Genomic DNA, 26,216 nt, shown 5'->3' on the forward strand with positions numbered 1-26,216 from the left:
AATGAAATTATGGCATTTGCTGGTAAATGGATGGAGTTGGAGAATATCATGCTAAGTGAAAGAAGCCAAACCCAAAAAACCAAAGGTCAAATGTTTTCTCTGATATGCAGATGCTAATTCACCACAAGGGGTGGGGGCTAGGGAAGACTAGAGTTACTTTATATTAATTAGAGGAGAGTGAAGAGAGGGGAAGGGGCAAGGGGAAAGGGATGATAGTAGAGTGAAACAGACATTATTACCTCATGTTACATGTATGACTGCATGACCCATGTGATCTGCAATATGTATAATCAGAAAAATGAGAGATTACACTCTATTTATGTATGATCTATCAAAATGTATAAATGCATTCTACTGTTATGTACAACAAATTAGAACAAATAAAATTTAAAATTTAAATAAATAAATAAAGCATGGTGTTTTATTTTTGTTCCTGGCTCAGCCACCATTTATTATGTCCTAAAATGAACATCTTCAGATGGTAACTCCAGCAATGTGTATATTGCAGAAATGGAGGAAAACCTACTTAAAGACAGATCTGCAGATTTAGAAATGTAGGATTGTAAATTCCAACATCTCTCATCTGTGTCTCAGAGATATTTAGGAGAAAAATAAAAGAATCCTTGCTTCTCCATTCACCCAGCAAATGTCTAATGAATGTCTTCTAAGTACCGGGAGCTGAGGTAGACACTGGGAATGAAATGGTGAAGGTAACAGGACCTGGTCTTGGCTCTCGTGAGCTTACTACCCGCAAGGTTTTGGTACACAGCGTTTGGTACATCAATCCAATAATAAAACTACTCAATTCACAATAGCCAGATTGTGGAACCAACCTAGATGTCCTTCAATTGATGAATGGATAAAGAAACTGTGGTATATATATATACAATGGAATATTACTCTGCCATAAAGAATGATAAAATTATGGCATTTGCAGGCAAATGGATGAAATTGGAGAATATCATGCTAAGTGAGATAAGCCAATCTCAAAACCAAAGGACGAATGATCTCGCTGATATGCGGATGATGACACATAATGGGGGTGGGAGGGGTTAGTGTTAGGGTTAGGTTTAGGGTTAGGGTGAGGGAGGGGGGCAAGAATGGAGGAAGGAAGGACTGTATAGAGGGAAAAGAGGGGTGGGAGGGGTGGGGGGAAGGGAAAAAATAACAGAATGACTCAAACAACATTACCCTATGTAAATTTATGATTACACAAATGGTATGCCTTTACTCCATGTACAGAGAAACAACATGTATCCCATTTATTTACAATAAAAAAAAAAGAAAAAAAAAGAAATAAATAAAACTAACAAAGAGATATTTCAAACTGAGGGAGAGGAGAGAAAGGAAGGAAACTGCAATGTGCATGTACAATAGCAAATGACCTAAAAATGGTCAGGTCAAGTTTTCCCAAAGAAATGGTTTGAACTAAAAGTACAAGATGAATAAGAGCTAACTGGGACACATGTGTGGGTAGCTATTTGTAAAGAAAATTATAGTTTAACAATACTTTAGGGAAGCTTTATTGAAAAGATAACTTTGATAGAGAAGGTGGTGGTGTTCAGGGTCAGCAAATACACCGTGTCTCTGCTCTCCAGGTCCCCACCCCCTTCTCAACCACAGCAGATGTCACCGATCCACTGCAACACTCCTCTGATAAATTCTGATGCAGCTTCTCCACAAAGATTCCAGGCCTCCCTTGCCAAGGAGTCAGAATGGGCACTATGAACGAAATTTGCCATCTTAGGTATAGTGAAAAAAATCTCTGCCCCAAATTTAAAAGTCAGGAGTTGTAGCTGGATGACTTTGGTAATCCAAGGGAACTGGGTCAAAGGGCCCGTGTGGTGAAGCTTTGTTTAACTCCACCTCCCTCCCAGCTTAGGGATAGAAGAGTACGCCCAGAAAACGTGTCCTTGGGCCACACCAGAATTTGTGACTATTCTTAAGGATTATGCAAGCATTTTGCTGAGACTTGCAAAACTGAAACTAAGAAGAATGCAAGTACAGAAGGTATTAAATTTCAACCCAGGAAGGGCTGATATTAAAACCTAACAGAAATGTTGAATCCACATAACTTAAAATTTGTGAGCGCTCCTGGCTCTGCAGGTCACAGGGTGAGGGCAGTATTCTCTGAACTGTAAAGAACTGATTATGCCTCCAAGTCTGGTTGACTTGAAATATGACTGCTCTCTAGAACTTCGGTTTATTTTGTATTTTTAAATGAATATTGATGCCATTTCCCCCCACTTTTTTGTCCTGACCTCTACTTTCTACAAGGACAAGAGCATGCCAACTGAAGTTTTGCCAATCATGATACTCCAGCGACTGGCAAAGGATGACTAGATTTCAAAAGGTTTTTTTCTTTTTTGAATTTTTCATCTCAACACATGGTAATATTTTTAACACTGAAAAATGCTATTGCAAAAGAGGTGTTAGATATCTAATTTTCTGTTTAGAACCCCCCTGTACCCTGTCACTCCATACCTTCCCATCATCAGCATGGTCCTCTTAAAAGGGACCCATAGGTTCTAAAGTGGACCTAACTTCACTTTGTCTCATTGAGGAAAAAGACATTGCTTCTCATTTCATGCTTCTCACTTCTGTCATCTTATGATGGAGAATTATTATGCAAATAATAATGATTGCCTTTAGCATTTGATTACATGTCTTACCCAGCTACATATTCTTTTGACTGAAGTCTTTCATATAAGTGTCATGTGATGGGAGAGCCACGGAGGAGATTTCAATTTAACGAGCGGAATAGATGCTGATGTTAATTCCACTATGAAAGCATGTTGGCAAATCAGTCAAAGTAACACAAGTGACCAGATGTTGGCACAAGTTCCTTTACTCCAAAGAAAGATAAAAGCCAAATCTCCTGTTTAGCTTTCGCAATTTCCGTCTTCCTGTCTTCCCTCAAGCTTTTGGTGGGAGAGGGTTAAGCCGAGTGGATGGTTAACAGTTAGATGTGGTGCTCACCATGTTTAAGATGAGACGGTAATGTCCCTTTCGGTGCAGGAAAGAAGAGTTCCAAGACACAGAGGCCACGCAGAGCTGCTCATGCGGCCTCACCACTTAGGAAGCTGTTTTCATATTTGGTGTGTGTGTGGCGCGGGTGGACTGGTCGGTGTGCATTGCTTCATGATCTGATCTTCCTGCCCCCTCTTCCCCCTCTTTCAGACGTTTACCATTTTGATATCACCTGCCTCCAATGTTCCCTTTTCGTTCATTGCTGCTCCCTTCTGCAGACTGCTGATCAAACCTCAGGAAAGCCACTCAGGGTGTTCTCAGAAGCCCATGATAAAACGTTAAAACGTAACACCGGAAACAGCTATGGGCCTGTAAGGGGCCTTCTAGAGTCCCCGTGGGTATCTTTTTAAAAATACCTCCAACTTCCCTTACATTTCAAGCTGGGAGCATACAGAGGTGCCCAGGGAGGAGGAGCCACAGCCTCAGTTCCCTCTACCCTCCTGGAAGCTCTTCTGTCCCCTGTTGGGAGTACACGGTGTCTCATGGTGCATTTCTTTAGGTGCTAGGTAGGATTTGAACGCACGGCTTAAGAAGTATGCCTTGCTGTGCACGGTGGCGCACACCTGTAATCCCAGCGGAGACAGGAGGACCACGAGTTCAAAGCCAGTCTCAGCAAAAGTGAGGCACCAAGCAACTCAGTGAGACCCTGTCTCTAAATAAAATACAAAATAGGGCTGGGGATGTGGCTTAGTGGTCGAGTGCTCCCGAGTTCAGTCCCCAGTTCCCACCCCTGAAAAAAAAAAAAAAGTATGCCTTGTTAGAGACAGAATAATAAGGTCTCAGAGACAAAGTGGTTTTAGTTGGTTTGGTTTTTTAGTTGTTTCTCTTACACCTTTATCTTGCCCTAAGGTGTCGTGCATGTTTTTGTCTTTCTCACCTTGACCACTAATGATCACTTATTTTTTTGTCTCTATCAGCAATACAACAGTGAACCCTTTCAGGTGTATCTCCCAACATGACCTAGCACTCAGGAACCCTGTCTAGTTGCTGAGCTCAGAAGTACTTTCCCACCTCACTTCACATGAACCTCATTGATGGATCCTGCTGAATGTATCAATGTCAGGGTAAGTTTTTCATGGTTTTCACTTCTGTAATCTTATGATGGGCAATTATGTGATAAATAGTGATCGCCTTTAGCATTTGCTTCCGTCTTACCCAGCTATGCATTCTTTGACTGAAGTTTTCATATCAGTGTCAATTATGGGAGCTCTATAGAGGAGATTTCAGTATAATAAGTGGAATGGATGCTAATGTTAATTCCACTATGAAAGTCAATGGTTCAGCTTATACCATCAATTGCATGTAACTGGAAAGATCCATTGATAAGAATCCAGGGCTTCAATTAACTTTTTAGTGTCTTTATTTATTTTTAACTACTGAAATTAGTAGGGCTTAGATGAGAGAACATGGATTTAGAGGTAGAACTGAGTTTCAGTCATGATTCTGTTATGATTTCCAGTTGCATCACCCATGGAAAGGTGATGATAAAATAGTATCATTCACATCACAAGAGTTTTATGAGAGTCGGATAATGCAGATAATACACTAAGCCCAGTGCCTAGAGCACCCTAAGTGGCCCATAAATCGTAGCCACGGTTACTTGTGTTATTATGTTGTTGTGTGGTTGGTGGCCTGCCTCAAATCCATTGTTCCTTCATTCTTACTGACAGTGCCCCATTTATTTGTGTCTGCCTGCACAGTCCCAGTGATACATTTAGGGTGAGCAACTGATCCAGTTCTGGCTGATGACACTGGAGGGTGTTCTGCAGGGGCTAATAGAAAGGTTTGACTGAACGATGTAGACGGAAGGAACACCCTGTTTCTTTAGATGGGTGTTGTAGTGTCTGGATGTGACAATTAAAACAAGTCAGGGGAATTAGGCAATGAGCTGTCCTCCTTCTCTTTCAGTTTGCTGTGCAGCTGGAGGAGTAAGTAAAACTACATGTGGCCCTATGGGACCGGGAAGCCATACCCTTCTGTTTATCTTTCTCCTCTGTCAAACAGGGGCCATCTGTAAGTAGATGGCTATAGTGCAGCCAGACAGAAAGTAATAAGGTCTCAGGATCTGATTTTAGGTTCTGAGAGGTTTCGCTCCAAATTAGAGCCTCAGTCATGAGTTCAACCAGCTGTAACAGGGGGCTCTGCTCTGAGTCCTGGGCATGTCCACCAACAAACCAGGCAGAAATTTTGATTCTTCCTGCCCTTCCTCAGAGGTGGAGCTGCCTAAGCAAAGGTGTTTCAGGTCCTTAGCCATAACAGCAGCATGATAACACCGACTCCCCCTCTCCTTCCTGTCAGCCTGGACACAAATTGTCCACTTATTAAGCCTGATTAGGGAAATGAGGTATGCCGTGCTGATAGGGATTTGCCAAATCACTGAAGCTAAACCCTCTGATTCAAGACTAATTTTTAACATAGTTTTGTGGAACTATTGGAAACTATGGTTCTTATTTCTTTGCCTTCTCTCAGGAGTAAACATATTTTAAACGTCTTCCTGATGTACTTTCTGAGCCAGCTGTTGTCACCATGTGTGGCTGTCCACAGCCCACTGTGTGGCCTTTGTGATGTTGAGCTCCGAGGCATCAGAAGTGCAGGGTGCATGCTCATGAAGTGTCAGAAGGCTGTCCTGAGCAGGAGGAGCCTGGGCCAGGAGTCAGGTGCTTCCTGTCGGTAAAGTTAGATCCTCTTGGTGGAGAATGGGCTGGGCTTGTGAGAGGCAGGAGCTAGACAGAAAGGAAAGGGAGTGATCTTTGGATCTCCCTATGGTAAGGATTTGGGGAACTAGGGAGAAAACTTCCAAGGAGAGTCCTGGAAGGACTGAGATAGGGCAGCATGGATGAAGTCCTGGTTGCCAAAATGGAAGAGTAAAAAGAGGAGTGGGGAGAAGTGTCTTCGTGGTGTCTTCTCCTTGTCTCCCTTTCCTTCCCACATGCCTCCACCTCCCCCCACAGGCCTGCCCTGGCTTGCTGAGCTCCCTTCCCCTGCCCCATCTCTCATCTCCTGGTCCTCCTGCAGGTCGGGAGGGCAGTTCTGGGTCCAAGACAGCCAGAAGCAAGGCCGTTGAATGTCACTTGCTTATACACAGGATAAATTCTTTGAAATTTTACAGAAGAGTCACTCTGTAAGTTTTAAAGAAGGAGAAACTTAATCTATAAACCAATTTTTAAAAAATTCCCCAACTTGTTAGCTGACCTGTAGGAATCTCCATTCTATTAGCCAAAAATGTCACTTCTAAAACTGCATTTCACCACCCTATTATTACTCTGTGCAATCAATTAGTGGGTACAACCAGCAATTTCAAAATAGAATTGAATAGACCAGAAAATGTCAGGGTGCATCACACATAGTAAGAAAAAGTATTGCTGCATGAAAAGTTTGATTCTGTGTATATCAGGACATATACAGAGAGAGAGAGATTTGATCATATTATATATATAAAATTTGATTCTGTATACTCACACAGGTCTGAGTGTGTGGACAAAGTTCCTAAGTTAAATGTGTTTCAGTAGGCAGAATATATGAGAATTTAAAAATTTGTTTACAATTACACCCAGAAGTCAATTGGGGCCCATGTATGGGCATCCTGTTGGTCCTGGGAAAATATCTGAAGTGGCCAAGTAAATAAATGTCTTTCCGATGGAACTCATCACTGCACAGGAGCTAAAGTTAGTCTTTGGGTCATGGGAGAAGTCCTCTACCTCTTCAAGTGAAATGCACACCTATGACTTTAGGTATGTCTCCAAGTCAATTTGGGACTGGATAGAGGCCTCATCTTTTACATGGGCAAAGGTAGTACTGGAGAAATAGCCAACCTTCTTTGAAGATGGACCCACCTGCATCATCTCCTAGTTCTACAGTGTGGCTGTGGGCTGCAAGCATGGCTTCTCCTGGCCTCAGGAGGGTCATCTATTCTCCATGATCTCTAACTTGTACCATGCTACAGCCTCATTGAAAGATCACCTTGCGATGGTTAACTTGATGTATTGACTTGATTGGCCACAGGATTCTGAGGTTAAATGCTGGTTCTGGGTATGTCTGGAGGAGATTAGCATTTCAATCCATGAGATCAGCAAAGCAGATGGCCCTCTGCAGTGAGGTTGGTCATAATCCAGTCCATTCAGGGCTCAAATAAACAAAAGGCAGAGGAAGAAGGAATTTTCCCTGTTTTTCCCACCTCACTGCTTGAGCTGGGACATCTCCTCTCATCTTTTCCAGCCCTTGGGCTAGGATTTATACCATTGACTTCCCTGGTCCTCAGGACTTTGGATTGGGATTGAATGATTCCACCAACTGTCCTGAGTCTCCAGCTTGCAGAGGTAGATCATGGGTCAGCCTTGAAGGTCAGCCTTCAGAATCATGTGAGCCAGTTCTTTATAACTAAGCTCTCTTGAGATACATAGGTACGAATATTTCTTACTGGTAGTTTCTCTGGAGAACCCTGACTAATCCAAACCTCAAGAAACCTTCTCCCATCTAGGCCGATGGCTTGTGTAGATAAAGTTGGTGAAAAAAGTTCCCCAACATTCAAAATGTCTGCCATGCCCTCTCCTTGGGGAGAAGTCTACCACCTCATGGTCATTTGTATAATTCCTTCAAACACCAGTTCCTCATGTTCTTTTACCCCTTTACCTTCCTCTCTCCTCAAAGCCCAGTTAAAACATGCTTTTGAGAATCATAAACATAACCTCTGAACTTGCATATATACCCTGCCTACTTCGGTCTACCGAGTATCCATCCCAGATTCAAGGAGTCACCATTGCTAAGACCCAAATAACATTCAGGCTCTGAAGGTGACTTCTACCTGCCATTCCAGCAAGCACAGAGCATTCTTCATTGACTCCACACAGTGGCCATTTAGAATATTTACATGTTCTAAAATTCAATATAATTTTTACCTTAGCTATGAGTTTAATAGATTTTTCTGAACTTTACTGATCAAGGTGCCCTTATGATATAACCTTTTGGTAACAAACCATTTGATTATGAGATATGTACAAAGAATAGATTCTGTTTTCCATAAATGAAGATTTACTTTTAATCTGCAGATTTTGACATAAAAATCAAAGATTCCTAACTACTTTAGTTTTTGCAAGTATGTCATAATAGAAGTGAAGTCAGTGAAGGGCACATCAAGCTCAGACCTATTTGAGTCCAAGCCATTATTTTATTATTGCTTCTTTTTTATTATACATGACAGTGGAATCCATCCTGATATAATTGTACACACGTAGAATGTATCTTATTCTAGTTAGGACCCCATTCTTGTGAGTGTACATGGTAGTGGGATTCACTATGTGCATTCAAATAAGTACATGGGAAAATTATTTTGGATTCGTTCAGTGGAATGGCTATTTCCTTTTATGATCCCCTTCCTTCCCCTTCATTACCCTTTGTCTAATCTACTGAATATCTGTTCTTCCCCTTCTCCCTCCTTGTTGTGAATTAGCTTCCACATATCAGTGAAAATATTCGACCTTTATTGGTTTTTGAGGATTAGCTCATTTCACTTAGCATGATAGTTGGTAGTTCTTCCCATTTACTTGCAAATGTAATAAAGTCATTCTTCTTTATGGCTGAGTAATATTCCATTGTGTAAACATACCACAATTTCTTTATCCGTTCATCTGTTGAAAGACATCTACATTGATTCCATAGCTTAGCTAATGTGGATTGAGCTGCTATAAACATTGATGTGTCTGGGTTGTTGTAGTGTTTGATTTTAAGTCCTTTGGATATATGCCAAGGAGTGAAATAACTTGCTCAAATGTTGGTTCCATTCCAAGTTTTCTGAGGAATCTCTAAACTGCTTTCCAGAGAGGTTATACCAATTTGAGTTCCACCAGCAATGTATGAGTGCACCTTTCTCCACATCCTTATCAACATTTATTGTTACTTGTATTCTTGATTGTTGCTATTCTGATTGGAATGAGATAAAATCTCAGTGTAGTTTTAATTTGCATTTGTCTAATTGCTAGAGGTGTTGAACATTTTTTCATATATTTGTTGTACATTAGTATTTCTTCTCAGAAGTGTCTGTTAAGTTCCTTTGCCCATTTATTGATTGGGTTTTTTTTTTCTGCTAAGTTTTTTGAGTTCTTTATATATCCTGGAAATTAATGCTCCATCTGAGGAACAGATGGCAAAGATTTTCTCCTATTCCATAGGCTCTCTCATCACATTCTTGATTATTTCCTTTGCTGTCAAGAAGCTTTTTAGTTGGACGCCATCCCATTTATTGATTTTTTATTTTACTTCTTGTGCTTTAGGAGTTTTGTTGAGGAAGTCAGTTCCTAAGCTGACATGATGGAGTATTGGGCCTATATTTTCTTCTAGCAGGGGCAGCATTTCTGATCTAATTTCTTGGTCTTTGGTCCATTTTGAGTTGAGTTTTGTGCAAGGTGAGAGATAGGTGTTGAATTTCATTCTACTATATATGAATGTCCAGTTTTCCCAGCACCATTTGTTGAAGAGACTTTTCTTCAATGCATGTTTTTGATGCTTTTATCAAGTATAAAAATACTATATTTATGTGGGCTTGTGTCTGTGTCTTCTATTTTGTTCCATTGGTCTTCATGTCTACTTTGGTGCTAATACCATGCTGTTTTAGTTACTATAGTTCTGTAGTATAATTAAGGTTTGGTAGTGAGAAGCCTCCTGCTTCACTCTTCTTGCTAAGAATTGCTTTGGCTATTCTGGGTCTCATTTTTCCAAATGAATTTTATGATTGCTTTTTGTATTTCTATGAAGAATGTCATTGGAATTCTGACGGGAATTGCATTGAATCTGTACAGCATTTTTGATAGTGTGGCCATTTTGTCAATATTGATTCTGCCTATCCAAGAACATGGGAGAGCTTTCCTTCTTCTAAGGTCTTCTCCTATTTCTTTCTTTAGAGTTTTGTAGTTTTCATTGTAGAGGTACCTCACCTCTTTTGTTAGACTGATTCCCAAGTTGTTGGTTTTTGTTTTGTTTTGTTTTGTTTTGTTTTGTTTTTGAGGCTATTGTGAATGGGATGAATTTCCTAAATCCTCTTTCAGCTGATTTGTCATCAGAGTATAGGAATACAATTGATTTCTGGGTGTTAATTTTGTATCTTTCCCAGCCATATATTGATGTGGGTTACCAGGGAATTTTCAGGAAACAACCAACAGTCCGTTGGTGGTAATACCTGGTTTTCTGGGGTTTGCAGGCAGCACCTGCATAGAGCAAGACACATTTTAAATGCTTAATAACTCAGAGTTTTTTTTTTAATAATTTGGGAAATTTATTATGATCTTCTATCATGCTTTTTTTTTATTGTAAACAAATGGGATACATGTTGTTTCTCTGTACATGGCATAAAGGCATACCATTTGTGTAATCATAAATTTACATAGGGTAATGTTGTTTGATTCATTCTGTTATTTTTTCCCTTTCCCCCACTCCTCCCACCCCTCTTTTCCCTCTATACAGTCCTTCCTTCCTCCATTCTTGCCCCCCTCCCTAACCCTAACCCTAACCCTAACACTAACCCCTCCCATCCCCATTATGTGTCCTCATCCACTTATTAGCGATATCATTCAACCTTTGGTTTTTTGAGATTGGCTTATCTCACTTAGCATGATATTCTCCAATTTCATCCATTTGCCTGCAAATGCCATAATTTTATCATTCTTTATGGCAGAGTAATATTCCATTGTATATATATACCACAGTTTCTTTATCCATTCATCAATTGAAAGACATCTAGGTTGGTTCCACAATCTGGCTATTGTGAATTGAGCAGCTATGAACATTGATGTGGCTGTATCTCTGTAGTATGCTGATTTTAAGTCCTTTGGGTATAGGCCAAGGAGTGGGATAGCTGGGTCAAATGTAACTCAGAGTTATTGATCTTTTGAATTTCTTTTTAATTACTCTCATTACCTCTTACCAGGCACAGAGTAGATACTTTACTTTCTGTTACAAGAGAGACTTATGAACATGGATGTTTCAATACAAAATCTTTCCCATTTAAAACTAAATATTTTAATTTGTGCTTTCTACTATTGGGCCGCCAAGCTATTATTTAAAAATTTTAAATTTAGAGTGTATATTACCTCAAAAAAGAAGGAATGTTATTTTGAATGGGGCTCAGATATTTAAGCCCTCTTGGGTCCATTTCTGCCCACCAAGTTCTGAGTGACATGGATTCTCTGGTGGACATTTACTATGTCACAGAAAAGGCTTGTATCTCAGTGAGCCGACTGCATTTCAGCAGCCTCCCTTGGAGCTAAGTTTCCTCACAACCTTTTCAATAAAACATTCCAGCAGCAGTCTTATTTATTTCTCTCCTTCCCACATACTCAGGCATCTTGAGAGAATGGTTTCTACATTTGCAATTTCTAGTTCCTCACTTCCTGTGTTAGTTACAGTACAGGCTAAGGAGGATGCTATGACAAAGAGATCCAAAAATACAACAGTCCTTGTAATTCACAGTGTCTTTTTTTTATCATAGCATTCCAGAGGTGAGTGGTCCAGTCTTGCCAGGTGGTGTGGTCCATTCAGAAATGCAGGTATGCAGTTCTTTTTATCCTGGGGCTTCTCCAAGTCCGAGAGCATTGTCCTCAACTCAGTGATGAGCTGAGCATGTGCAAGTTACAGGGTAAGGTGCAAGAAGAAGGGACGATGATAAATGGGACTTGGGTATTCAAGCCCCCCTGGGTTCATCCTCTGGCCCAAAGTTCTGAGTAATTTGATTCTCCACTGGGCATCCAGCAAGGACTCTACCTGAGCAACTCACTGGAAGAGTGGAGGTGCCATTAGCCGGAGTGGGAAGAAGACAGAGAAGAGGAGCTGGCTTTGTCATGTTACATCTGAGCTGGCAGTGGTACATCTGAGGACACACGAGCAGGTGGTTAGAGAAGCAGCTGGGAGTTCAAAGGAGAAGTCCAGGCTCCAAACATCATTCCTGGCATCCTAGGTCAGAGGCCTGACCCTAGGGGTTCTTACTACCCACATCTGGCCACTCGCCCCAATAAAACAAGCAGAAACGATAATGGTAAAAGTTGAACAGGACGCTTAAATCGACGTGGCCCTATTAGGAAGGCAAACTGAGATCCAGCGTCCCGGCTCAGTGGCGGGTGCTGACAGGGGCCTAGGTTCAAATAGAATTGGTGTAGGGAAGGGAGAGGTATGAGTAATGAATCAGTCTTCATCCAGCTGTGGCCTGGTTGATCATTCTCTCAGCTCTGGTTCTGTGAGGTGGCTTGAGAGACGTCCTTATCGCTGGAGCGTCCTTATCGCTTTTGTTGCTCAGGATGTTTATCCATCAGGCCTGTGATCCTGGAAGGAGCCAGCCCAGCTCCTGCTATTCCTGGGAGGTGTGGGTCAGTGCCTGAAGGCTTCCAGGCCCCACTGCAGGGGTCGGAAACATGACACAGCCAACTTGCCCCAGTCTTGGAGGGGGACTAGATAAGTTAGTACATTTAGGACAAATAAACCATGTTTTTAATATAAACCATATACTGGCTGTTTTTTAAATGAACTTTTCTTAAATGGTTACTATGCCTATGAGCAGAACTGAGCAGGTCCCAAAGTTTAAGGTAATAAATGACATAGATACAAAATACAGACAGAGATGTCAATCTTTATCCTGCTCTGAGTTGCCAATGGGGCACCTGCAGGTCTTAGAGAAGAGTCACTGCTTGTAGCAAAGGAGGCCTCTCTAGGTCCCTGTTACAATACGATCTGAGGAGTCATCAGTCGCAGGCTTCGATGAGATCAGCAAGGGACTGAGCAGGTACAAAAAAAAAAAAAAAAAATAGAAAAGGATCAAGACTGAGCCCTGGGTCACTCCAAAATGTGAAGGCTGGGAACATGAAGAAGAATCAGAGAATAAAGGGGGAAACTAGTACAATGCAGGAAAATCAAGAGAGTGTGGTCTCTTCAGAGCCAAGAGAAGAGCATGCTTTCCAAAGGGGGCGTCCTGATGTGCCAAAGGCTGCTTGTGAACCAAGTCAAGTGAGGACCGAGATAAGATGAGTAGATTTAGCCTCCAGCGCAACATTATCTTCAGAGCAGAGGTGAAACCAAGTGGTAAGAAGGACTCTGCTTTATGGATTCATTTAATTCTTTCATTCTCGGATTTAAGAATAATGAATACATACGTGTTGTGCATGTGCTTCTGATTCAATCCTGAAAAATGGTTGTTTCTCTCCAGAAGTCCCCTCCTCTCATGCCTCTTGCCATCAGTTCCTTTGAGTTACTGGACATAATGACTGCAAAGGTAAAGACCCAATAGGTAAAACTATAGGATAAAACAATCAGAAAAGATACAAACCAATAAAGGTATTTGGCTAAGTGTTGGATAGAGAAAATGCACAAAGCTCCAGGAGTAACTGCCACGAATGAACGTCTTCCTCTGGTTTCATGGGTCAGAGAATAACAGCCCGGAGGATTTCCAAGCAATAGAGTATGCGCAAGGTTTCAGTCTGGGTGATTCCCTGTAATGAGGTGGAACCACAGCATCATTTAGCCAAATCAGCTTTACATCGCTACATGTGCTTATGTTTGAATTAAAATAAGCTCGCTTCTCTGAACACATAACCTCTTAGCATTGTGGGTCTGCAGTCAGGAGGGTGGAGAGAGACTGTATCCACAGGACAGGACATCAAAAGCCAGCAGAGGAAACCCATAAGGTAATAGATACAGAGTGGGGTGTTGATCATCTTGCTGGTGGGTGATTATTCAGGGTGTCTTGAGGCAACAGGTCATGGATAAAAAGGACAGAAGCCTCTACTTCTGGTAAATACTCAGTCACTCTCTGTGTGACCTTGGGGACATGGTTTTTACTTTCTGGGGTAAAATAAGGAAGTTGTACCAGATGACCTTTAAGACCTTTTCCATTTCAAAACTAAAGTCACCCACATTTTCAAAAAGATTCACTTGGTTGATCATGAGGAATCACCTTTCCTGTCCCACCGTTCGGACCCAGATGCATGCGTTACTGAAGGTGTCGGTGACTTTATTCTTGTAAATCTCTCGTCAAGAAAGCCACATATGCACAGACTTATACAGATTTGGATCTAGGGGCATTTGTTGCTGTAAACTCACACACTCAGAAGGATTTGCTCCCCTCATGCCTGGACAGGGCAAGACAGTACATGCTGTTCCTAGGTAGTGGAAAGATTCTGGTACTCGGCACACACAGCAGATGTGTGGGGTCAGCTCCTCCGCCAAGATCTGACCATGAGGATATTCCAGTGGGTGCCAGTGTGCATCTCCCTTTTTCTGTTGTGATGTCTTGCATATCCTTCCAAATTAACTCTCGGTGGGCTTTGTGGATAGATGTCATTGGACTTCTGTGCTGGGCTCCATGCTCATTGTCTAGTTTGCCTGCAACATAGGGGAATTATTGTTTTTGAAGTCAAGTTTATTAATAAAATGCACACAAAGCCACAATAGCATATCATTCAATTGTGGAAATGGAGAGAGCTTATAAAAGATGCATTCTTGAAAAATATTTTAGGAATATACACACACACACACACACACACACATACATATATCCTAATATAATACATATCCTAATTTATTTAAATGATCCTAATATAATATATATCCTAATTTATTTTTCACTTTTACAGATAAATTGGAAACTGATGACTAGAAAAGTGAAATATCTCCATGTGAGACGGTACCTTTTAATCAAGCACCAAAGCAATGAAAACACTGTGTAACCTTTAGTGGTCTACAAAGCTCCTGCCCATACATTGTGTTGTCACTTCTATAATAAACCTGCATTATCTCTAGACCAAAAAACAAATTTTAGAGCCATTAATTTGGGTCAACCAGTTTTAAGACATTTTCCCTCCGGATTCTTTATGATGACGACATAAATTTCAGGACACCGAAACATTAAGATTGGAAATTACTCAAAAGCTTTTCTATCAACAGCCAGGGGTCACCCAAACTGCTTCTGAGTTCTGTGTGAGGGTGAGTTTCTCCAAGCATCTGAATAGTCTCTGACTGCAGACCTGCGTTTCTCCTCCAAGACTGAGTGGGGGGTCAGGAGAGGCCACTCTTGGGAGACCCATCCCTTTCCTCATTCCACTGGGAACGAACACACTAGGTCCCTGGTGACCTCTAATCACTACTTGTCTATGTTCGTAAGATATTAAAGAACAGATTCCTTTTATAGAAACATAGAAACAGGAAGCATGATTTAGAAACAAAGAAGATATTTAAATAAGATATTATAGAAACTACCTGATCTTCTTTCTTTTATTTATTTTTTTTTTCTTCTGATACTGGGGATTAAACCCAGGGGTGCTTAACCACTAAACCACATCTCCAGCCCTTTTATCATATTTTATTAGAGACAGGGTCTTGCTGAGCTTCTAAGTCCCTTGCAAAGTTGCTGAGGCTGGCTTTGAACTCACAATCCTCCTTCCTCAGCTTCTCGAACCACTGGGATTACAGGTATGCACCACCTTGCCCAGCCGGGTCTCTTTTCTTGTGGCAGGTCCACATGTGTATCTTAACTGTAATGTTCAAGGTAGGCTGAAGGGGAAGAGCCTGGAGCTTAGTGAGTCATCTTCTGCAGAGCAGACTGATCCCAGGATCCCCAGCCACAGAGCAGGCTGAGAAGTCCTTCTCGGCGAAGTAGCTGAGTTGAGACTAACCTATGGACCATGGATCACAGCAAGGGTGCTCCAGGACTCGGAAAAGTGATGAATCATAGCATCATAGGAAGCCTGAGTGAAATGAGAGGAGGAGTCTGGAAGCAGAACCTAGCCAGGGAAGGCAAAAGGAATTAAACTGGCAGGTGTGTCCGTCTGGTCCCCTGTGCCCACCCTACTCTGTATGTACACTTTTCATTTAAGCAGCATTTAATTTATGGCTCTGCGTGATTTGTTTTATACAATCTTCTATTGTTAGACTTTTAGAATGTTTCTCACTTCCAGCTATTATTAGTGATGCCACAAACACCTATTTCAGAAATTTCCCAATTATTTCCTACAGATAAATTCCATGGAGAAGACTTAGTGGATGAGAGAAAACACATTTTCAATATCGGCCCTTGTTGCCAAATCATCCTTCAGAAATTTTACCAGGAAACTTCTTCTCTAGCTTTCTATGCAAATATATGCTTTATATACTTTTGTGGTACTTATCAACTTTTTTTAATCTTTGAAAATATGATTATAAAACATGTGATTTTAATTTGCTGGTTTTTTTCCCCTTTTTTGTTAGGTGGGATTCTTCTGATATTGGCCAATTGGATTATTGGACATTTAAATTTTTTCTCGTTTATTGTCCATCAATATATGTATTAGGCCATACTCTTTTCTTGCAAATGACAGAAATTCGATAAGCTCAAGGAGTTATGGGATCTAAGGGTACACCTGCTTTTGGGTAAATCTAGATTCAGGATGATCACATAATCTCAGTATCTCTCTCTCTTCCCAGCCTCTACCTGGCTCTCCCCCTCCTATCTCTTTTCTTAGTCATATTCTCTGTATGTAGCAAAAAAATGACCTTAGTCTTCCAGTTTTGCAAGACGAAAAGAAAACCGAAGATGAATGGTGATGGTGATGGTTGCCCAATTATGTGCATATAGTTAATAAAATAACCATGTGCAGGTACTTACCCATAGACCTGTTGAACGTAAAAGTGGTTGAGTCAGGAACTGCGGCTTTAATCCCAGTGACTTGGGAGGCTGAGGCAAGAGGATGGAAAGTTCAAAGCCAGCTTCAGCAACTTAGATAGTAAAGATCTAAGCAACCCTGTCTCTAATTAAAATATTAAAAAGGGCTGGGGATGTGGCGTAGTGATTAAGTAACCGTGGATCCAATCCCCAATACAAAAAAAAAAAAAAAAAAGTGGTGGTTAAGATGGAAAATTTTATGTTATGTACATTTTACCACAATTAAAAAAGAAAACATTTTTAAGTAAAAGAAAATGACTCCAGATTTACATTGTCCTTGCAGCTAGTGATTCAGCAAAAAAGTGTGGGTAGAGGTTGGAGAGGGTGTTAGTAATGTTCCTTTTATTTCACAGAAAATATAACAGCTCAGAGCACCTGAAAGTGACCCATGGGGAACATGCCAACTCCAAGGAATTGGCAGGTCGAAGGAGTGAGGTCTTCTGGTCACATGCCCGTTCTTGAGGTAGGAAGGTTGGAATCATGCTATTGACAGCTCCATCTAGTAGTAAAGGATATTTTTCCAAGGGAAAATAAAGCAAAGAAGAGAAAAAGCTCACCTGACTGACAAAAGATGACCTCTAAAATATTCTTTTAAAAAAAAAATGAGACATTTGTCTTTTTATTGCTTTGGAAAAGCTTTTACAAATTATTAACCTTTGAACTGTACTATGTACACAACATTTGTTTTCAACTTTTCAATTGTCTTCTCTCCTGCTATGAAAAGTTGGAATTCTTGCATAACACAATTCAGTGAGATTTTTCAGAGCTGCCACTTGAGGAGATCCTCACTCTGTCCCAGGGCCACTCACTACTTCATCCTACAGGCCTGAACAGGGACCTGGGCCGAGGCTTTGGTTCCTTACTCACCTCAAAGAGATTCTCACGCACTGACCAATTTCCTCACCTCAAAAGTGGGTAACAACAGTATCACAATGGTATACAGTTGTACAGAAGAATGTCCTTGCTTTTTTGAAAATGCATGCTGAGTGTTATTATGTCTGTGATTTAATTTGATCCCATTTGAAATGATTCATCTAAGAAAATGAATAGAGAAAGAGTTGGATAGAATAAATGGGCTAAATTGTTAACAATGTTGGGGTGGATAAATGAGGGTTTGTTGTACTAACATTTCTACCTGGAGAGGAGAGAAGAAGGACTGGAGCAGTGGACAGCCATGGGGCAAGTGAGCTCTTTATTGTACCTGCCTTGCTCTCTGTAAGTCCCAAAGGTGGTCTGTCCCAGTGGCCAGGTGGGGTTTGGGTTTTAGGTGCAACACTGTGGATTAGGCTCTGCAGCTATTCGCCCTGGTGGAGTCATTACTGTTGAAAGTCGTTTTTATTTTCAGGGAAGGGGTACTAGTGCCATGGAGAGACCTTCAAAGCCTTACTTACAGGCTACCCTTGGAAAGATGTGCGTGGCAGAGGTCACACTGCCTCATGACCGTCACGCACACTTGGAAGCCTGCAATTTCATCTGAGCACTGAAGTAATATTTTTCATAGACTTCAATTTTGTTCAGAATATTTAGGTCAACTAAGAGCCGGATTTTTATTAAAAGGGGGGCGATCTTGCCCCAGAACTTGCTCACCTTGATTCAGATAAAGACGTGAACAACTTGGCAACCCTGTCCAAAAGGAGTATAAAAAAACTGGAGTTGTCTTTGAAGAACACTGGCTCGGAGAGATCCTGGGGGAAAACTGAAAAGTTGAAGGATGAAATAACTTCCCAGGAATAAGACTTGGGTGAAGAAGCTCTAAATATACAGAATGAAAGTAGCACTCAGTGGTTGAAAGCAGTGATCCACTCACTAGGCCAAGAATCAAGAGCTGCCACATCACAAGCAGCTTTTCCAGCTGAGCAACAAGCCAAGAGCCCAGTCCTGTGGTCCCTCGTCCACAGGTGGACTTTCCTGTTGAACACGGCACTTTCCTCTCCTGGCCCTCAGGTCTCACCTGGGCTACCAGGCTATGTTCACCCATTTCTTTCTCCAATCTGAATTCACTGTTGCCAGTGGATTCATGGAGATAATTTCTGCAGGAGGACCTTTTTCCTCCTCCTCCTCTGTCTTCCCTCCTTCTGGATTCCACCCACCACCATCACCTTCTCATTCTGAAAATAGAAGTGAATTTATTCAAGATTAACTCGGCCTTCAAACAGATTGAATATTGTACTTCTGGAACCATACTGAAAAACTTGGTACCCCCTTTAGTCTCATTTTTAAAAAAGTAGTTTGGGAATTACTTATCTTTCTTTATTATTTTAAGAAACTGCTGCTACATAAAACATTATGGGATTCTGATTCTCAGTGTCTTAAAAGTAATATTTATATATCACTTGTGAGTAATACTGCCATTTATTGTATCCTTTAAATATTACATTTTAATTTTTAATCTCAACAATTGTAGAAATAATAAATGTGTAGTTCAGATGTAGGAGTTGTCTTAAACTGAAAGGACAGTTTTTATTTGTCCAGAGATGTATGTCTTATAGTTATAAAGCAAATATAAGTTTATTATCTAAATAAACAATGATTAGTAATTGGCCCCCAAGAAATATCTGCATTCTCGTGTTTATTACAGCCTTATTCACAACGACCAAGATATGAAAACAGCTTAAGTTTCCATAAATAGGTGAATGACCAAATAAAATATGGCGTATACATACAAAGGAATATTATCCACCTTATAAAAGAGAGGAAACCTTCATCCATGTTGATGGGTAAACCTGGAAGCCAATATGGATAAATCTGAGAACATTATACTAAGTGAAATCAGTCAGTAACATAAAAACAAATATTGCATGATTCTACTTATATGAGGTATCTAAACTAGGCAAACTCATAGAAAATAGAATGGTGGTTGCATTATTTTGGCTACAGTTTTGGAGGTCCCAGTCTACAATTGGACCCATTATTTGGGCCTGTGGCAAGACAGCACATCATGGTGGGAGGATGTGACAGAGCAAAATTGCTTAAATCAACAGTCAGGAAACAAAGGGGAAAGAGGGTGAGGTCAGGGTCCCTCCATTCTCTTCAAGGGCACACCCCCAGTGACCTAAGGCCTCCCACAGTTTTCCACTTCCAAAGGCCCACAGCACCTCCCCAAAGCACCACCTTAGGGACAAAATCTTTAGCATGTGAACTTTTGGGGAATACTTACCCCAAAACTATAAAAATGCCTATAGTTAACAATACTTCCTTGTGCACTTAAAATCCAGGTAAGAGGGAAGATCTCTACATTGATTATTTTTACTAAAATAGTAGGTAGGTGACAGATGATAGACAATAGATAGATAAATACATAGATAGATAGATAGATAGATAGATAGATAGATAGATAGACAGATAGAATGATTTAAAAGGTTTTTAAAAGATATTTAAAATCTATTAAAATATCAATGATTTTGTTTTCTTTTCTTCCATGCTTTCCTCTTCCATCCTTCCTCCATTCTTGCATCCCCTTCCCAACCCCCATTATGTATAATCATCCACTTATCAGAGAAATCATTCAGCCTTTGGTTTCTTGGGATTGGCTTATTTCACTTAGCATGATATTCTCCAATTCCATCCATTTGCCTGCAAATGCTGTAATTTTATTCTTCTTTCTACCTCTACATTATGAAATCTTGCTTATAAATTGTATTCTAGAGCACTTGTAATTTTGTAGTTTAATTCTTTATTGAAGTAATTGTGTGTGTGTATGTGTGTGTGAGAGAGAGAGAGAGAGAGTTAGACAGAGAGAGAGAGAGAGAGAGAATGTGTGTGTTAAGGTAACAGTAGCTACTATAACAGACAAAACTCCAAACTTCAGTGGTTCAGCAAAACAAGAATATTATTGAAAGTATTTCTCAAGGAACCAACTTCTTGTTCTGTCAATTTTTTTGAATTGTTTCTTTTGTTTCAGTTTCACTGGTTTCAGCTCTGATTTTAATTATTTCCTGTCTTCTACTACCTTTGGTGTTGATCTGTTCTTTTTCTAGGGCTTTGAGCTGTAATGTTAGGTCATTTATTTGTTGACTTTTTCTTCTTTTATTGAATGTGCTCCATGAAATGAATTTTCCTCTTAGTACTGCTTTCATAGAGTCCCAGAGATTTTGATATTTTGTATCGTTGTTCTCGTTTACCTCTAAGAATTTTTTTATCTCCCCCTGATGTCTTTTATTATCTATGCATCATTCAATAGTGTATTATTTAGTTTCCAGGTGTTAGAGTAGTTTCTGCTTTTTATTTTATCATTGATTTCTAATTTCATTCCACTATGATCTGATAGAATACAAGGTAGTATCTCTATTTTTTTGTATTTGCTAAGAGTAGCTTTGTGGCATAACATATGGTCTATTTTAGAGAAGGAGCCATGTGCTGCTGAGAAGAAAGTGTATCTCTCACCTTGCACAAAACTCAACTCAAAATGGATCAAGGACCTTGGAATTAGACCAGAGACCCTGCACCTAAGAGAAGAAAAAGTAGGCCTAAATCTTCATCATGTCGGCTTAGGCCCAAACTTCCTTAACATGACTCCCAAAGCACAAGAAATAAAAGCAGGAATCAATAATTGGGATATATTCAAACTAAAAAGCTTTATCTCAGCAAAGAAAACAATCAACAACGTGAAGAGAGAGCCTACCAAGTGGGAGAAAATCTTTGCCACACACTTCAGATAGAGCACTAATATCCAGAATCTATAAAGAACTCAAAAAACTTTACACCAAGAATACAAATAACTCAATCAATAAATGGGCTAAGGAAATGAGCAGACACTTCACAGAAGATCTACAAGCAATTAACAGATATATGAAAAAATGTTCAACATTTGTAGTAAAAAGAGAAATGCAAATCAAAACTACCCTAAGATTTCATTTCACCCCAATTAGAATGTCAATTAATTATCAAGAACACAAGCAACAATAGGTGTTGGAGAGGATGTGGGGAAAAAGGTACACTCATACATTGCTGGTGGGGCTGCAAATTGGTGCAGTCACTCTGGAAAGCAGTATGGAGATTCCTTAGAAAACTTGGAATGGAAACACCATTTGACCCAGCTATCCCACTCCTTGGCTTATACCCAAAGGACTTAAAATTAGCATACTACAGTAATGCAGCCACATCAATGTTTATAGCAGCTCAATTCACAATAGCTAGATTGTTGAACCAACTTAGAGGCCCTTCAATAGATGAATGGATAAAGAAGAATAAAATTATTCAGCCATAAAGAAGAATAAAATTACAGCATTTGCAGGTAAATGGATGGAGTTGCTAAGTGAAATAAGCCTATCCCCAAAAAACAAAGGCCGAATGATTTTTCTGATAAGTGGATGATGATACATAATGGGGAGTTGGGGAGGATGCAAGAATGGAGGAAGGATGGATAGAGGAAAATGAGGGAGGGGGAGTGGGTGGGGGAAGGAAAGATAATATAATGAAACCAACATCATTACCCTATGTACATGTATGATTATGCAAATGGTATGACTCTACTTCATGTACAACCAAAGAATAAAAGTCATACCCCATTTGTGTACAATGAATCAAAAAAAATATTTCTCACTGATAATCCAAAGTAGATGCTAGCTGGACAGCATTTTGCATGACACACAAGCTTCCAGATTCCTTTTCTAAATGTTTTATTGGTGCATTTTAATTATACATAATAGCAGAATTCATTAGGCCATATTCACACGTGCACACAACCATTTTGAGTCTATGCCTGACTTTGGGCCAATGGAGTCCTCTCCAAAGTCCTAGAGGGAAGAATATGGCAAAGTGTTTATGGAAGGCTTATAAGGGTCAATCAAGGAGGTGGTATTTGCACTCCGGCCTACATCCCATAGGTCAGGGCTCAATTCTGGGAATTTAGATGTGGTAACAGGAGAGAAAGAGAACAGGCTTTGGGGCTCACAGAGAATTCTCTGGCATAATGCTGTACAAGTTAGATCTAAGATGTGAAGTAATGGTCTTTATTTGAAATTTTAGAGCTGTGTTGAATAAGTCATTCCCCACTTCCTCAATTTTCATCACTTAGCTTTAACTAATATATATAGTTTACCTCTCACTTGAGGTCTTTGGTCGTTTTGGATTTTTGTATTGTTTTACTATAGTTGTGAGTTTATATGGTGAACTCTAATTTTTCCAATCATCTAAGTAAGTAATATAAATCTGTTTACAATTCATTTTAAAATGGAGAAACATATCAAGTTTTGACATGTGTAAGTCCTCTCTAAGTTCTTCCAATGTTGTATTTGTCTGCTTGTTCTTCATTATGACGACCTTTTTAAGACAATAGTGTGCGGTACTCTAACATGTTGTCCTCCAGGGCCAGGTCTAGAGAACATGGCTGGCAGCTGTTATTTCATCGTCTTTCTGGATTACAGATTTTCTAGACTGGATCTTTAGTTATGACATGGTTCTATTAATAGGGGTAACATGGAGGCAGGCAAGTGGAACCATGTGGTTTTCAGGCCACACAGGGAGGACACAACACAGAAGGATAAGGTGGCTGCTCTTATTGAGCCATTACTGTGACAACCAGGATAAAGGTTTTCTAAATAGGATAACATTTCCCTTGTTGGCTGACAGAATTCAGAATTCTCAATGGTACATAATTTCCTTCAAAATCTGGCTCCAGTTACTTTTTTCTAGTCTTGCTGCCAGAGATGTTATCTCCAGTTCCATATTTAACCTTGGTCAAAGCCAGGCACTTCATTTACCCCAGATTATTCAGCAGGGGTTGGGAAAATTCAGGACCAGAACACAAATATGCCTTTCTTTGTGTCTGCTGTGTTTTCTACCATCATCAACCTGGATCCTGCCTGGGAAGTTTGTCTCTGTATATCTCAACCTACTATTTCTGAGCACTTGAGAAATATTGCATCAGCAATCATGGGTACTGAGACTAGGGAGTGAGGCCTGGTACTCTTCCTTATCCTTCTTAGAGATTCCAGATTCCAGAAGAGGTAGTGCACAATTCCTTCATCCTCACTTCCTTCAGTTGGTCATGGAGATGAGGGCAATGACCAGCTGTACCTGAACATCTAGCTGTAAAATCGGAAACACTTTACATAAAAAATGCAATGGGGGGTCTCATATTCACATCTGTGAATATGGGGTCCTCAACCCCATTTTCCCTATCATATCACCATTCTTCTATACGTATCTTAGAGAAACAGGTACAGAAGTAGAATGTATTATACTCAGGAACCACAAGAGTAATTTCCCAGTTGAGAATGTGGTTTCTTCTATGGAACAGCATCTGTGCATGATCACACCTAATATGGAACTTCTAGGGCTGAGTAAGATTGAGCTAGAAGGTATATGTGATGTCTCCACCCTTCATGCTTCTTAAAAATTCTAGAAGAGTTCCTGCCCAAGCATTACAAAAAGGGAGTACAGGTCAAACTCTAAGATAAAAATTGACCATTTCTATGCCTTCTGACAATCTCAGGGAGCTCTGAATAAAAGTGAAATCTTCCCCAAAGTGTTTTATGAATAAGGATAAGAAGACAGGCATGAAGAATAGAAGCAGAAAGACAGAACAAATTTGAATTCCTGAGTTTTTGTTTTGCTCTGGGAGTATTTTCATTAAGGTCAGAGGCCACCCACTGCTGTCTCCTTTCTAGAAAATAAAATATGCTTGGGGGGAAAAAACGTAGTCAGGTTGGAGAGTTCCCACATTTCCCCTGACTCCAGCATGTATTTCCTGGAATGTTCTTTTAACCTTCTTCAGGGAGAAGGGGAATGGTCTGGGGCCAGCAGCAGCTGCTGACATTCCAGTGTTATTCTTGGCAGAGACGACGTTTAGCATCTTTCAACTTAGGGCCTTAAAACTCCTTCCAGGCAGAAATCAGCTGGGTTCTGGTCTGTGAGAGCTTTGAGCTGCCTGAGGACGATGCAGAGGAAAAAATGACACAGTGGCACATGTGGGTCAGCAATCTGGGGCTTACAGAGGCGTGCAGCACCAGCATCTGACACTATTTTTAGGAATTTCAGTTTTCTAACTATTGTTCTGCTTGATAGCCATCTCTGTCTTTGTGTATTCCTTTGATATGAATTAAAAGTCTAAAATGAAATCCTTTTTTTTTTTTTAGTTTACTGTTTTCCTGATGCTGCTGCAGCAAATATTTATATGTCTATAAAGTTCAGGTTCACTTTTAATAATCCACTTCAAGGAGAGGTGAGAAGTTCCCTGAGAGCCAATCCGAGGATTACTTTATCTGTCTTAGATGGTGTCAGGAATAAAGAAGCTGCTGAGGCAAGTTTTGTGGAGTGATTTGTTGTCCCTATTCCAGAATATCTGTGACAGGAATAGAGGTCCCATCTGTCTAAAGTGGCTTGGATGCCATTCAACAGATAGACAGTTTAACAAGGGTCAGACACCTCAACCATATTTTTTTTTCTTCTTTACCAACCAGCACCACCCTCTAATTCTGAGAAATGTCATAATTTAGCAGAGAGACCAGAAATTTTTGAATCAGAAAATCAGAGTTTGAATCCTGAAATTATCACCCATTATCTGTGAGATATTGAAAGAATTGCTCATTTTTCTGAACTTCCCTTTTTCATCATGAAAGAGTTGATGGAGGAAAGAATTGACACACATATACAGTACGCAGATGTTAGAGGTTTCATAAATTATATTTTCTCCCTATTCTCCAGCCCAAATTCAAGAAGTGTGGAATGAGAATGTTACGTCAGAGGTGGAGGTCAATGTAAGTAAGTAGTGGAGTAAATAAAACCTAGTTAATGTGCTTTCCACATCCATTCACTTAATCATTCATTCATTCACTCTATATTGAGCACCATCTTGGTATTGGGCTGAGAGATGGGAATCAGAGATCAGGAAGACTTGGACCCTGATATTCTATTTCCACCTCCACCCAGGGGACATTGGGGGCAGATGCCCCTAAACAGTGAACTAAGAAATGCTGAGGCATCACATCTGTACAGATTCAGAGGCAAAGTAGGACTTGGGTACCAACAGCATTCCTGCTGGTCAGCATCCTTAGAGCCAGCCCTGAGCAACAGACCCTCAGTCTCCTGGAGATGATGCAGCTCCACTGTTTTGCTAACTGACCCATGCAGGTTCCTAAGATGAAAGTAGCTTCCTACTGCTCTGACTCACTGAGCAGACTACAGGAATGGCTGAGACTTCCTTCTCTTTTGCACATTTCTTTTCAAAAGCTTTTTGAGGGCAGATAAGATGACCTCAGACTAAAGCTGGAGGAGACCTGCTGGTTCTACCTGAATGTATTTGTGTCTTTCAAGCAGGCTGGGATTTAGCAGGGGAAAGTGTTTGTGTGCTGTGTGTTCTTGCCTAAGACATGGAAAATGTTCACTTTTGTGTGAAATCACAGGAAAAAAAAATGATTGGACCATTTTTCTCTGGATGCTATAATTGATAGCATTCTTAAAGCTGTTTTTAGAGGCATAATTTTTGCTTCAGACCACTTAAAATGTAAGTACAAATAAATAATATCATGAATTGTTTATAAAGAAAAAGCTTTCAGGACAAGAATATCAGTTATTA

This window comes from Sciurus vulgaris, assembly GCF_902686455.1.
Source record: "Sciurus vulgaris genome assembly, chromosome: 10".
Classification (NCBI taxonomy): Eukaryota; Metazoa; Chordata; class Mammalia; order Rodentia; family Sciuridae; genus Sciurus; species Sciurus vulgaris.